Source organism: Pinus tabuliformis, chromosome 1_2 (assembly GCF_031772625.1).
Source record: "Pinus tabuliformis cultivar Carrire ecotype Pingquan chromosome 1_2, CPIR1, whole genome shotgun sequence".
Lineage (NCBI taxonomy): Eukaryota > Viridiplantae > Streptophyta > Pinopsida > Pinales > Pinaceae > Pinus > Pinus tabuliformis.
Genome location: NC_142298.1, coordinates 310,612,105 through 310,625,202, shown reverse-complemented (window position 1 = coordinate 310,625,202; position 13,098 = coordinate 310,612,105). Strand labels below are relative to the sequence as shown.

The 13,098-nt window shown below is 36.6% G+C and overlaps 1 pseudogene; it reads right to left on the bottom strand.

Moving 5' to 3' along the window:
- Positions 1 to 8,313: 8,313 nt before the first annotated feature.
- Positions 8,314 to 12,487, bottom strand: LOC149205602 (oligopeptide transporter 1-like; annotated as a pseudogene).
- Positions 12,488 to 13,098: the final 611 nt, after the last annotated feature.

The window sequence follows — 13,098 nt, the reverse complement described above, 5'->3', positions numbered from 1 at the left end:
AGTGGGCTTGATTGTGGGGAAAAACTCCACAGTTAAGCGTGCTTAAGCCATAGGAGTTCTGGGATGGGTGACCTCCTGGGAAGTCCTGGTTACCGGGTGCAAGCCCCGGAAGTGATGATTGATGCTATGTGATTCGTTCTCCACATTTCACTAGTTTCAATCCCACTTCTTCACCCCTGTGAGCATCACCCGATGCAATGAGTGCTAAGTGAACTATTCAAAAATCATGAGATATTAGTCACTTTACGACTACCTCTCATGGAAATGGTCATACTTTGAATGACTTACTTAACGCAGTTGAATCCCAAAAATGATATCTAAAACAATAGAATGTTTCCCCTAAAGATAAGATTAGATTTGAAAGAAGAAGGTGCACAAGCACAACTATCAATGAACTCACAAGAGGATAGAAGAAAAGAGGTAGTTGTCACACAAGTGAACTTTCAAGCAGAGGTAAAAGATGAAAATTGGTTATGGCATTTGAGATTTGGACATCTCAACTTGGAAGTTTGAATTCGCTGCATAGGAAAGGCATGGTGAAGGGTTTGCCACTCATAGAAAAACCAGACAGTGTATGTGAAGGATGTATCTTGGGCAAGCAACATAGAGAGACATTTCCAGCGGGAAAGTCAATAAGGGAAAAGGCACCTTTGGAGATTGTCCACTCAAATTTATGTGGACCAATGCAGACACCATCAATTGGTGGCAGCCACTATGTATTGACTTTCATAGATGACTACACAAAGAAGACACAGGTCTATCTCTTAAAACAGAAAATTGGAGTGTTTGAGTGCTTTCACCAATACAAAGCTCTTGTTGAGAAGTAAAGTGGACACTACATCAAAGTCCTTAGGACTGATAGAGGTGGTGAATACATCTCAAATGACTTCCTTCGATTTTGCAGGGAGCATGGAATTCACAAGCAATTTACAACAAGATATAAACCTCAACAAAATGGTGTGGCAGAAAGGAAGAATAAGACCATTATGGAAATGGCAAGGAGTATGTTGAAAGCAAAACATTTGCCAAATGATTATTGGGCTGAAGATGTCACTTGTGTAGCATATATCTTAAATAGATGTCCAACCAAAAGCGTCCAGAACATAGTTCCTAAAGAGGTATGGAGTGACAGAAAGCATAGTGTCACTCACATGAGAGTTTTTGGGTGTGTGGCTTATGCACATGTCGCGGATGAGTTGAGGAAGAAGTTGGACAACAAGGGGGAGAAATTTATATTTGTTGGATACAGTGATGAATCCAAGGCATACAAGCTCTACAATCCATCACCAAAGAAGGTCATAATCAATAGAGATGTGTAGTTCATAGAAGAGGAAGCATGGGATGGAATTTTAGAGAACACAGTTAATGTCAAAGGATGTATACCACATGAGGACAAAGATGAATTAACAGCAACAAGTAATTCCTCAACAGTGACTCCCTCTACTCCTATTCAAGCGCAACAAAGCAGGCAGCAAGGAACACCATCAACAAATAATAGGAAAACGTCACACAGTCAAGCAAATTCTTCTCCAAGCATGCCACAAAGCACAACACCAAGTGACATGTCAAGCCCATCTTCAACAAGCACAAGAAGACCAAAATTCAGAAATCTAATGAAATTTATGAGCAAGATGAGGTTGATAGTAGCACTAGTTTGAATTCCTTATTTGCATTATTTTGTCATGTAGATGACCCAATCCATTTTGAAGATGCAGTGAAAGAAGAAAAAAGAGTTGCAACAATGGAGGAAGAAATAGAAGCAATAGAAAAGAATGACGCATGGGAGTTATTGGACTTGCTGCAAGGAAAACAATTCATTGGAGTGAAGTGGGTCTATAAGACCAAGAGCAATGTCAATGGCAAGATTGAAAGGCACAAAGCAAGGCTAGTTGTCAAAGGATACAAGCAACAACATGGAAGAGATTATGCGGAGACTTCGCGCTAGCCGCGAGGATGGAGACAATGCATATAGTTGTGGTGATTTCCGCACAACATAAATGGAAAGTGTATCAAATGGACATAAAGTTAGCGTTCTTGAATGAAGTGATGAAAGAGGAAGTGTATGTTGCACAATCGCCTCGTTATGAGGTAGAAGTCTAAGAAGACAAAGTGTATCAGTTGAGGAAAGCTCTTTATGGGCTGAAGCAAGCACCACTTGCATGGTACAACATGATAGATGCTTATCTATTGGACAATGGTTTTGACAAATGTGACGGTGAGCCTACTCTCTACATCAAAGAGAACAAAGTTAAGATTCTCATTGTCGTCTTATATGTAAATGATTTAATTTTTACGGGTAGTGATGATTTCCTCATCGCTGATTTCAAACAAGTCATGAAGAATGAATTTGAAATGACTGACTTGGGGTTGTTAAGATATTTTTTGGGCATAGAAGTGAAGCAAACAGAAAATGGAATTTTTATTTCTCAAGCAAAGTATGTAGCAGACATTTTGGAGAGGTTTAAGATGCAGAATAACAAGCCCACACCAACTCCAACTGTCATGGGGTTGAATTTGAGCAAAGAAGATTGCAGCAACAATGTCAATCCGACATTATACAAAAGTATGATAGGCAGCTTGATGTATTTGACTGCCACTAGGCTGGATATAATGTATGCAGTGAGCTTGGTGTCGAGGTTCATGGAGACACCCAAGGAGACACATTGGCAAGAAGTGAAAAGAATTCTAAGGTATGTCAATGGGACAAAACAGTATGGCGTTTTGTACACCGCAACAAATGATTTCAGGCTAGTTGGTTACATTGACAGTGATTGGGTAGGAAGTGTCGATGACAGAAAGAGCACATCAGGTTATGTTTTTAATTTGGGTTCAAAATCCGTTTCATACGCCTCCAAGAAGTAGCCAATAGTTTCATTGTCAACAACAGAAGCTGAATATGTCGCTGCAACAACAGCAACGTGTCAGGCAATTTGGGTGAGACGGATGTCGAGGGATCTTCGCCACGACCAAGAGGGAACGACAACTATTTTCTGCGACAACACATCCGCAATTGCATTGTCAAAGAATTCGGTCTTTCACAAGAGGACCAAGCATATTGATGCTAAATAACATTTTATCAAAGAGTTGATTAACAATGATGAAATTGTGTTGCAGCACTGCAGGTCACAGGAACAGTTTGTTGATTTCACAAAGCCATTGACATGTGAAAGTTTTGTTTATCTCAGAGTTTGTTTGGGAATTTTCAATGGCAACAGTTGTTATTAAGGGGGAGTGTTGGAAATATTAATGCTAACCACCGTGTTAAACACATAGAAAACCACCATGCTTGCCCATTCAACTACTGCACGGTTGCGATTTTGTTTGCAGGCAGAAGGAATGAAGTCAGAATAGAAGTTTAGAGTGGACCATTCCTCAACACATCACAAAAATTAAATCATTTAATGGAGTTTAATAAATAGATATCTACGCAAGTTCAGAAAATCATTTACTATGTAAAATCGCCCATGTTGGGTATTAAATATTTTCTCTGTCATGTAATTAATGTCAAATTTGTATGTTAAGATAAATATGCAAGTAAAAGTCATTTGTAATGTTGGGCATGTTGGGAAAGTTAAAGAGCGAGAAAGTCTCTGAGGTAGTGAGGAGAAAATCATGGAGGAAATTTTGGTGGGAGCGTGAAAACCAGTTTTACGGAGTTTTACAGAAGTTTACTCCGCAACCCCAGTAATGGGTAAATCGCAGTAAGTTTGTTGTGTTTTTCATTTGGAGATGCAGCCTCTATTTATTGCAGTAAGCTTGTTTTGTTTTTCATTTGGAGCTGCAGCCTCTATTTATCACGCGAATGCATTTCTTTATGTTTTAACATATAATATAAAGTGTGGCTAGTTGCGTTATGAGATTAATCTTTCACAAGTAGATTTACGACAACCTCCTTTGTTTTACTCTGTTTTGTTGTGCGTTAAATTTATGTTTTAATTAAGTCCCTGTGTGGTTGCGATATCCTCGCTACAACTTAAGATTTACCTGTCCGCAATTGAAGTTGACTTTGCCTACTTTGCAATCTCTGAGCTCCTTTGCCGTCGTAAAATTTTTCTAACACTATTTCAAGCTTTGTTTTCAATTTTAGGAGCTTCTAAGAAATTTAGCATTTTAAACTGTTTTCTGAAACTAAAAAAATTAAAAGATTCTCCCTGGCTTGATGGCATATAAAGCTTTAATTGAAAACTTTTCTTTTTCTTTCCAAAGAAAAAAACACTATCTTTTCATCGTATTAAAAAAAAAGAGAGAACATTCAACAAGTTTTTTCATATAGTAGTCAATTCTCATATGATTTATTTGAGCATTCCTTTTTGTATGATTCTACTTTTCTCCTTTACATTTGAGACAAAAAGCTATAATATATCCACATATAGATAGTATGTTGTAGAAATTTTTTTACATCAAGTTCGACAGATTATTATTGGTCATCAAGACAATAAGGGGATACCCTATGTAATGTTAAAAGGATCCCTAGTTCATGAGAACGTCCTCAACGTATGCAGTAAAGGAAAACTTACTTGACTCTATGAATTCCTCTCTTTGAAAGAAGTCTGCAATATGGTTATGTTTTCTGAAGATGTGTGTGAAGAATATGTTCTGAAAATTGCTTACCAATCTCCTAATGTGCCTTATCTAGTTGGAAAGAATTGGGGGTTGAAGAGTGTTTGCTTTGTTCCAATTTTAACCATTTAGTAAAAAGAAAGATGCCACATAGTGCAATGATTTCGACTTTTCTGTTTGTACCTTGTCCTCCTTTTCACCAAAAATGATAGTATCTCCCTAATTCCATAATAATAACAACACCACACCCACATTTTCTCTGTTAACTTGCCCCGTCAAAATATCCTATGAGATTATCCCTTTTGTTTCCTTAATTATGGCATTTCTCTTATTTCTCTATTTTTTTTGGGGCCCAATCTCTACCAAAAAAAATGGACAACCTTCATTACAACCTCCCAAACCATTGGCATTTTGTGTTCAAAAATCCATGAGTACCTACTGCACCAGATGGACCAGATGATATAGAAGGGTAAATTCTGATACGTAATTCGATTCTTGAACCAGAAATTGAAGCATGCGATGAGAGATTGATGTGTCCCCATTTGACCCAAATGCAAAGAGTTTATAATGCTCACCCACCCCTCCTTTGCAAATGGGCAGCGCAACAAAAAGTGATCAATCTCTTCATTGTGATTCATGCACAAAGGGAAAATTCCAGGGCCATGAAATCCCCTGCGTCTAAAAATATCCCAAGTGAGCACTCTGTTGTGTATATCCATCAATTGAAAACTTTCCCTTACGACACTTTTATTGGCAATGTTCATAGGTTAACATGGAAAGCCTTCAAAAAATTTTTAGAGTATTCAATTTTTTCTGTAAAAGCATTTTAGCACAGGTTAGGGCTTTACAAACTGGCAAAAATCAAGCCAAATTAAACAAAATTGGCTCCACGAGGTGAACCACCATTGATTCTGAGCTCAAGCTAACCGAAAAAGTGTCATCTCCGTAGATAAAGCTAAAACAACCACTGACCTTTACATATTCTTTATATGCCACCCTCAGGGCTCGATTCCTAGATTATATTCATTTATATTATATATTTACTCACAAGAACTATAAATATATTCATTGGTTCTGGTTTTGGTTTTGGCTACTAGCAAGTAATAATTAGTGATAAATACCTGCAAAGCTCGAATTTGGAAGAGTAGGTGTCCTCTTGGGCTTTATGAAAGGCAAACGTCTCCCAAATATGGCGCATCCTCGTGAAAATCAGACAATGATTTTGCGGAGATCTTTGCTGGAAGGTGGATAATGGAGACAAGGTCTTTATTGGTCTAGATGCCCTAAAAGGAAAAATGTAGGACATAACCTGCCTATCTTCATCATCCACTGCTTCCACGAGAGAGGCTTTTCTACATTAGCACACATTGGGAGGGTACGCAACTCTTCCTTGATTTGGGAATTCCCGAGGAGTTTGTGGCTCATTGGGACACATATCGTTTACGACTAATTAATGTTGGAGTCTCCCTCACAGACAAGCCTAATAAGTTGTCATCGGCAGACTTGATTTATGATGGGGACATCTCTGTCAAAGTTGCCTATTCATATATCATGTCTTTGTTTCAAGTTGAGCCACATGCGAGATGGATGGCTCTTTTATGGTTCTCTCATATGGAAGTGGGATGTGCTTTCAAAGATAAAATGTTTTATGTGGTTGGTTATTTACAGTCATATTCTTACATGGGATAACCTTATAAAAAAAGGTTTCTAAGGTCGAAGTTAGTGTCCGCTATGTGGAACGGCCCCTAAAGAAGTTAAGCATTTTTTTCTTCATAGCCCTTTCACAATTGTTTTTTGGGAGGTGATCACAAATTCCCTTAAAGTAGATTAGGAAGTTGATCAATCTTCCATTGTAGCACGGTTTTCCAATTGGAGCCTTGATCAGAAAGAAGTAAGAGCCCTTACGCTATATTTCCTCTAGGGTGTTTGGCTTTGCAGGAACAAATACATTTTTGAAAATATGATTCCTGATGTACATTCCATCAGTTTGAAAATCATGGAATATTTTTAGGAGGTGGGTCTTTGGAGGCCCATACTACACAGTTGAGTGGTCTCTCTCATAGAGATTGATTTCTCCTACCCTGTTGACTTCTTTGATGGGTAAACCTCATAGGGTGCATGTCGTTGTGGTGCTTACATCATGATCGACCAATCTAAAGCTTTCAAATTCTATTGGTTGAGGTGATCAGGTTCCAGTTGTTGGGTTGAGGTATTTCCCCTTTGGAGAGTGTTCAACATTTGGGTTGTGTCTTGTCATCAAAGATATTCAGATCATTGGTGAGTTCAAGTGTGTCATAGACTAGTGCAGGGTAGTCCCTCATTGGTTGTCCCTTCCTTATTCCACTGGCTTCAGCAAATCATGAGCCTGAAGGATTCTTTCCCCAGGATTTCGTTTTCACATATCTACTAGGAATAGAACATCGTGGTTGATGAGCTGTCTACACAAGGTGTTTCGTCAACATCGGGCTTCTTTCATTATAATCTCTAGGTCAACGGTGAGGTCCATGCTTTAGGTGTTTTCTTAGCATTTTTATTGGTTCTGTTGTTTTGTCTTTTTTGTTGCAGCCTAATTATTTCCCTTTTTCTTGGCTCTAGGTCATTTGGGTTGTTGTCCTACTTTTTATTTGGCTCCACAGGGGGGCTGCCTTCTATGTTTAGCAATATGTTTGTTTTTCATGATTCATGTTTTTGTTACTTTTTGGACCATCATTTCTTGTTTGGGCCAGATCTATATGTCTTTCGCCTATTTTGTTTGGTGGCAAGGTGTTTCATGATCTTATGCCAATGTAATGATTTTTATTATAATAAAAGTGGTTAGTTTTTTTTTGCTATATATATATATATATATATATATATATATATATATATATATATATATATATATATACTTTTTGGACCATCATTTCTGTTTGGGCCAGATCTATATGTCTTTCGCCTATTTTGTTTGGTGGCAAGGTGTTTCATGATCTTATGCCAATGTAATGATTTTTATTATAATAAAAGTGGTTAGTTTTTTTTGCGATATATATATATATATATATATATATATATATATATATATATATATATATATATAGATATAGATATATTATTTAAGGAGAAAGCAAGATATTTGGGAATCTTACCTTTTTCTTTCAAGTATCATTGATAGTGTTGCCTGGTGAGCTGCATTATATCTTCAATACTTAGATCTTCCAAGGGTTTCTCAAGGTTAACTCTAGCGGGGAGTGTGTCCATGCCTCCTCCTCGCATTTTTGAAACGCCATGACAACGATGACATTGTTAAACAATTTTTGCCAAAGAAAATAACATTAGGTAACATTAGGTAAGAGAACATGCCTTCTTTGTAATGGGAAAATTGGCTAAGTAAATCACTTTCATGAATATGCACTCATATATAGTATATAGTTCTAGCTGTATTTCTTCACACAAGTCTTTGATAGTTGAGGTGATCACATGCATTGTTGAACCAGGACCCTTGTACAACTAGTGTCATAGATTGGGTTTTGCAACCCCAGTGTAACAACAAGTCAACTGCTTAAGAAACCCAAAAATCTACAGTAAACATTGCAAATAAAAAAACAAATATATACCAAGGTAAACTAATATCACAACATGAAACATACATAATATCACAACAAGAAACGCACATAATAATTCACAGGGATACAATGCAAGGTGGATGAAGAAGAGGTAAAGGTAATGTATGCAATGCATGTAGAATAGTAGGAATCCATATGGACATGGGAAAATTCAAGGGCATCCTTCGACCTGTATTCCGGGAGCCGTTGGGCATTGCGCAACATCACAATGATCAGAACCTCCAGGTCCTCCCCACCATTCCACATTGTCAATTCCTTCCAACTGCAAACAGAAATAACAAAGAACTGCCAAGAAAGCGACCCCAGAATCAAGTGCACCAGACAAAATGTAGTTGTGTCTACTCCACCACTTCTTATGTCTGTTGAAGATGATGTAGTTGAAGATGAAGCCAACAACACACCACATGATGTAGTCAACTGCTCTAGTGGGTGGCATGCTGGTTGTGGCTCCAGCTAAAATGGGCATATTGATGTATTTAAAAAACTTTACATTTGGAAAATTTTTGGTAAGAATCCACACCACAACAGGTGCAAGCGCCCCCCCTAAGAAGAACCAATTTTCCTTCTCATATAATCCCAATTTCTCGAACATCCTTTTTGGTCCAACCACTCCCCATATGATTGATGCGTTGAAAAATACGATATCACCAGGGCAAGTCCACATGTTACCCTCCACACTACTGTCGCATATGTTTTTCACACTTTCTAGTAGCCACCATGATGTCCCAAAATATACAATGGCTGCCACAAGTGTCCCTATAAGCTGTAAATACAAATATATGTATATAAATGTCACTAATCATACATTAGAAGTTGGAAATACAAATGCATATACATAATTGACCTATCATGCTCAAGAATATAGAAAAACTCATGAGGTGTACATCAGTTAAATTATGTGGGGTTTAGTCTCTAAAACTCACACGTTTAAACCTTACAAGGAGAGGTTGAATCGGTAATCAACATCTCATTATGGGTGAATTAGTCTTCTTCCATCCAATAAATGTGTTAGCCTAGACACATGCTCAAGCTAGTGACCGCAAAAAACCAAAAGATGAAAAACACGAATAATAATAATAACCTGAACGATGAACATGGAGCGCGGAGGAATTTTCATGTAATGGCCTAGCTTAAAGTCCGCCAAAAATGCAAGAGCTTGACCCATTGAAATATAGCCATAAGTCTTGAATGATACATTAGCAAGGGGTCGACCCGAATATAAATATCCGATGATGTACTCCATTATTAAGTTCAAACCAAGTTACTACAGGTTGCATAAATATACATGTAATTAATAAATCTTCCATCTTGTTTTCTCATGTCATTTGTCTAACTTTTAAATCTCATTTCCCTGATTGGTAGTGGCTTGAATAATACCAATAAGCAGAGTGAAGGTAAATGCAAGGGCGCAAGCAAGTAGAACTCCCCAATATGGCAGTTGTAATTGTCTTTCAAATCCCTCACAGGTTGCTATTGAAAGAGCTATCATCAACACTAAAATAATAATAAACCAATACTGTGGGACAGACTTGTAGTTTTGCTTCATCAATCTAGAGTGCACGTCCATATTTGTGTCTGTTAAAGCTACCTTTGTTTGATACCATATATCTCTGTACCATCCATCCAATTAATAAATAAATCTGGTATACCTACTTTATGTAAAAAAGAATAGCTTTAAAAAATATTCATAAGAACCATGCATGATGTTTATCCTTAATATTTATATTGTATAAATATTTTTATATGAAATAATAGTTTATATGAATCATGGAGTAAGTCAATGATTAGATCAATTTTATATTTTGTGAGTTGATAAGAATAAAATGATCAACGTACAAAACGTAAAAATTAAAGCAATCATTAACCTACTATTAATACCCATATTAATACCCGTATTGCTGAACTTGTGTAAATTACAGATTAAAAAAATATATCTCAATGTGAGAAAAAGTATGAGTAAGTAGAGAGATTGATTGTTTGACTTCCCTCCTCCATACTCCACCAAATTCCTTGATATTCCCTAATCTACAATCCATATAAAGATACTCCATACATACTTTATATAGAAAAAAATTATACCTACTTTCCATATCTACTTTCTGTAATAAAATAAAAAATAGAAATAAAAATTATACTTACTTACGTTCCGTAGAAAAAAATAGCATGAGAAAGTGTAGCAGAGACTGCCGCAAAGCCAATTCCATATGTACAGGCAAAGAAAGCACTCAAATGCAATTTGCCATAATAATTATACGCAGCCTCGTCGAAGGTGAACCGGTTTGTTAGCAATAATGATGTGTTGTACTTATGACCAGAGTTTAAGAAGACACTTGACGAAATAATGGGAAATGATTTGGCATCGTAAACATTCTGCCAGTATATGATTGGAGTAAAGATATAGACAATGATAACGAAGCCCACTAGAACATTAGCGATTGCGAACCAGGGAGTAGATAGGGGACTGCCTAAAAATGATGCAACTGTTGCCCAATCCAAACCAAAACATCCGATACCAAGGCCGTTAGTACCAGATCCAATCTGTTGCACCGTCACAGAATTTTTCCATATATAACATAGAATCGATACCGTAGAAATGGTGCCGAAGAAAAAGTTGGGAATTATATAATACGAAAAGCTACATATTAAAACTGTCTTGAAAAATTGCATTCTTGTCAAGCTACCCTTGGTCTTTTCTCGTGCTCGTGCAAAGCCCTACATCAGCAATGGCAGGAAAATGATATTATATTTACAACAAGAAAGTGATATTATATTTACAATTAAGTGTAATATTAAGTATTATGTATTTTGTTAATGATGGGTTAGTGTTTTTTTCATTTTTTTTGGATTGAATAAAAATAAAATGATATTCATTAAACAAGATGAAAATATATTAAATCAATATCAAATTAATATATGGTATTTAATATTTGCCTCTGCCTACTCTTAAAAAAACTATGTTTATCAAAATAAACTATTTGCAAAATATTCTGAAATAAAATAAAGAGTAGTTTAGTTCGACTTTTTTACTCCTGTCTAGCCATTTCCAAATATCTACAATTAGCAATAGAGTTAAATTCAGTGGAAACAGCTATCCTTGTATTGAATCACAAAGAGTATACATATCTACTCAACCTTTATATAATAATGGTGTACATATACTCACCTGAAAATGGAAACTTGGACAAGGTTGGAGGGCCACCACATATAAGCAGATTCAACCAACAATTTTCTAAAAATCCCAGCCCATCCAAAGCCAAGCATCTAGTGATGTTCAAATGCAAATTCATCAATACTCCATAATCTATTTTCATGGTTCAGTAAACATACCTGTAAAGAGAGAGAGTTGCTGATACTATTTAATTCATGAATATTGCATTTACACATACCTGTGTAGATAATATCAATAACCATGCTGCTAAAGGATTTATGGTTCTCTTGTAGAAGCCCTTTACGATTGTGACAATATTGACTGCATAGACCCCACTACTTCCAGCAGAGGCAAAAATTGTTATGAGCACATGCTCTTTCATGTTAAACGGTCCTGGATTCAATGAGAAATGCCAGTTTGTTCCTGGAAAACGGTACATTGTGGTGGGCAGAGTTGCAGCCATAAAGCGACCCACTGGCAGAACTGCTATTTGAGCAGACACTGAAGTTATTGTGTGGAAAGTCTCTGTAGGCAAAGTACTGATTCAGAAATGCTAACAAGACACAGCATGTCAATCCCAGCACCCACGTACGAAACGTTAACACAGGTGAAGTCGGGTCGTCTGTTGTAGGCACGGTCAGTGCTACTTCTTCAATTGGGGATTGGTCCGATATTTCATCTTCTGCTTTATCTTCAAGTTTTCCTACTCCACCTGCCAAATATATATACAGTTATATTTTCTTTTATTTCTTTTATCTGCCCAATATAGGTCGCCCATTTTTCTATTCTTCCTTAATGGCAAATATTAAGTATTCACTCAGTACCTTTTCATATTGTCCTTTAGTGTCTTTTTCATATTGTCCCTGGCCATTATTAACTGACCATCCACTTTGATAAGTTTCAGCAACAAACTTCTAGATTTTCAATAATACTCATCAATAGAAAGTGATTTTTTCAAACTCAGAACTCTCAAACAATATTAAAACATCTTGAAGAATTAAAACAATCATGAGATCTCAGAATACTGTGGTTTTCTTGTGTAGGGAAAAAAATACCATCTCTCTCTGTAAAAACAATCATTGACAAAACCCCAGTTTATAAAAAGTGGCTACTCAACTAAATCATTACCTTGGTTTGTTAACTCCAATCCCTTCATGTTTTCCTCATTATTCTCCATGTGAACAGTCTGGGAATCGATCTCTAGATATCTTATTCCCGTTGCATGTGATGTGAGGAAACTAGGGAAAAGATATTATTGTTGAAATATAATTTCAACTGCAGCAAACCGTTTTTTCCTTACCTTTGCGATGCAATGAGATCGCAGATCGCATATCGCATGTGTGCTTGGATCCTCCATTTTGTTCACTTGATTTCCCCGATTGCGATGCGATCCGATCGCATATCGCAGATCGCACTAATGAGTGAGTGCTCAAATTTTGTGTTCCGACCAAATGGGATTTTGCGATGCGATCTAATTAAAGTCAATGGGTGAAGTATGGGCCAGCATTAAATGAAATTTTACGTGAAGTAAAAGTTTTACTTTACCGCCAGTATGTGTCAGTAAAACAGTAAATGCTATTTACTGTGGGTTGGTAAGTTTTGATGAAATTTTTAATTTAGTTTCGGCGGGAGTATGGGCACAAGTAAAGGCTAGTAAAAATATTTAATTCCTTTTTACGGAAGCATGGCAAGCTAAAACGTGAAGTAATTTCCTTTTTTTGTCATATATATGTAATTTTTTTTTTTGTTATGTTATGTTATGTTAATGTGAAGAGGGGAGACGCATAA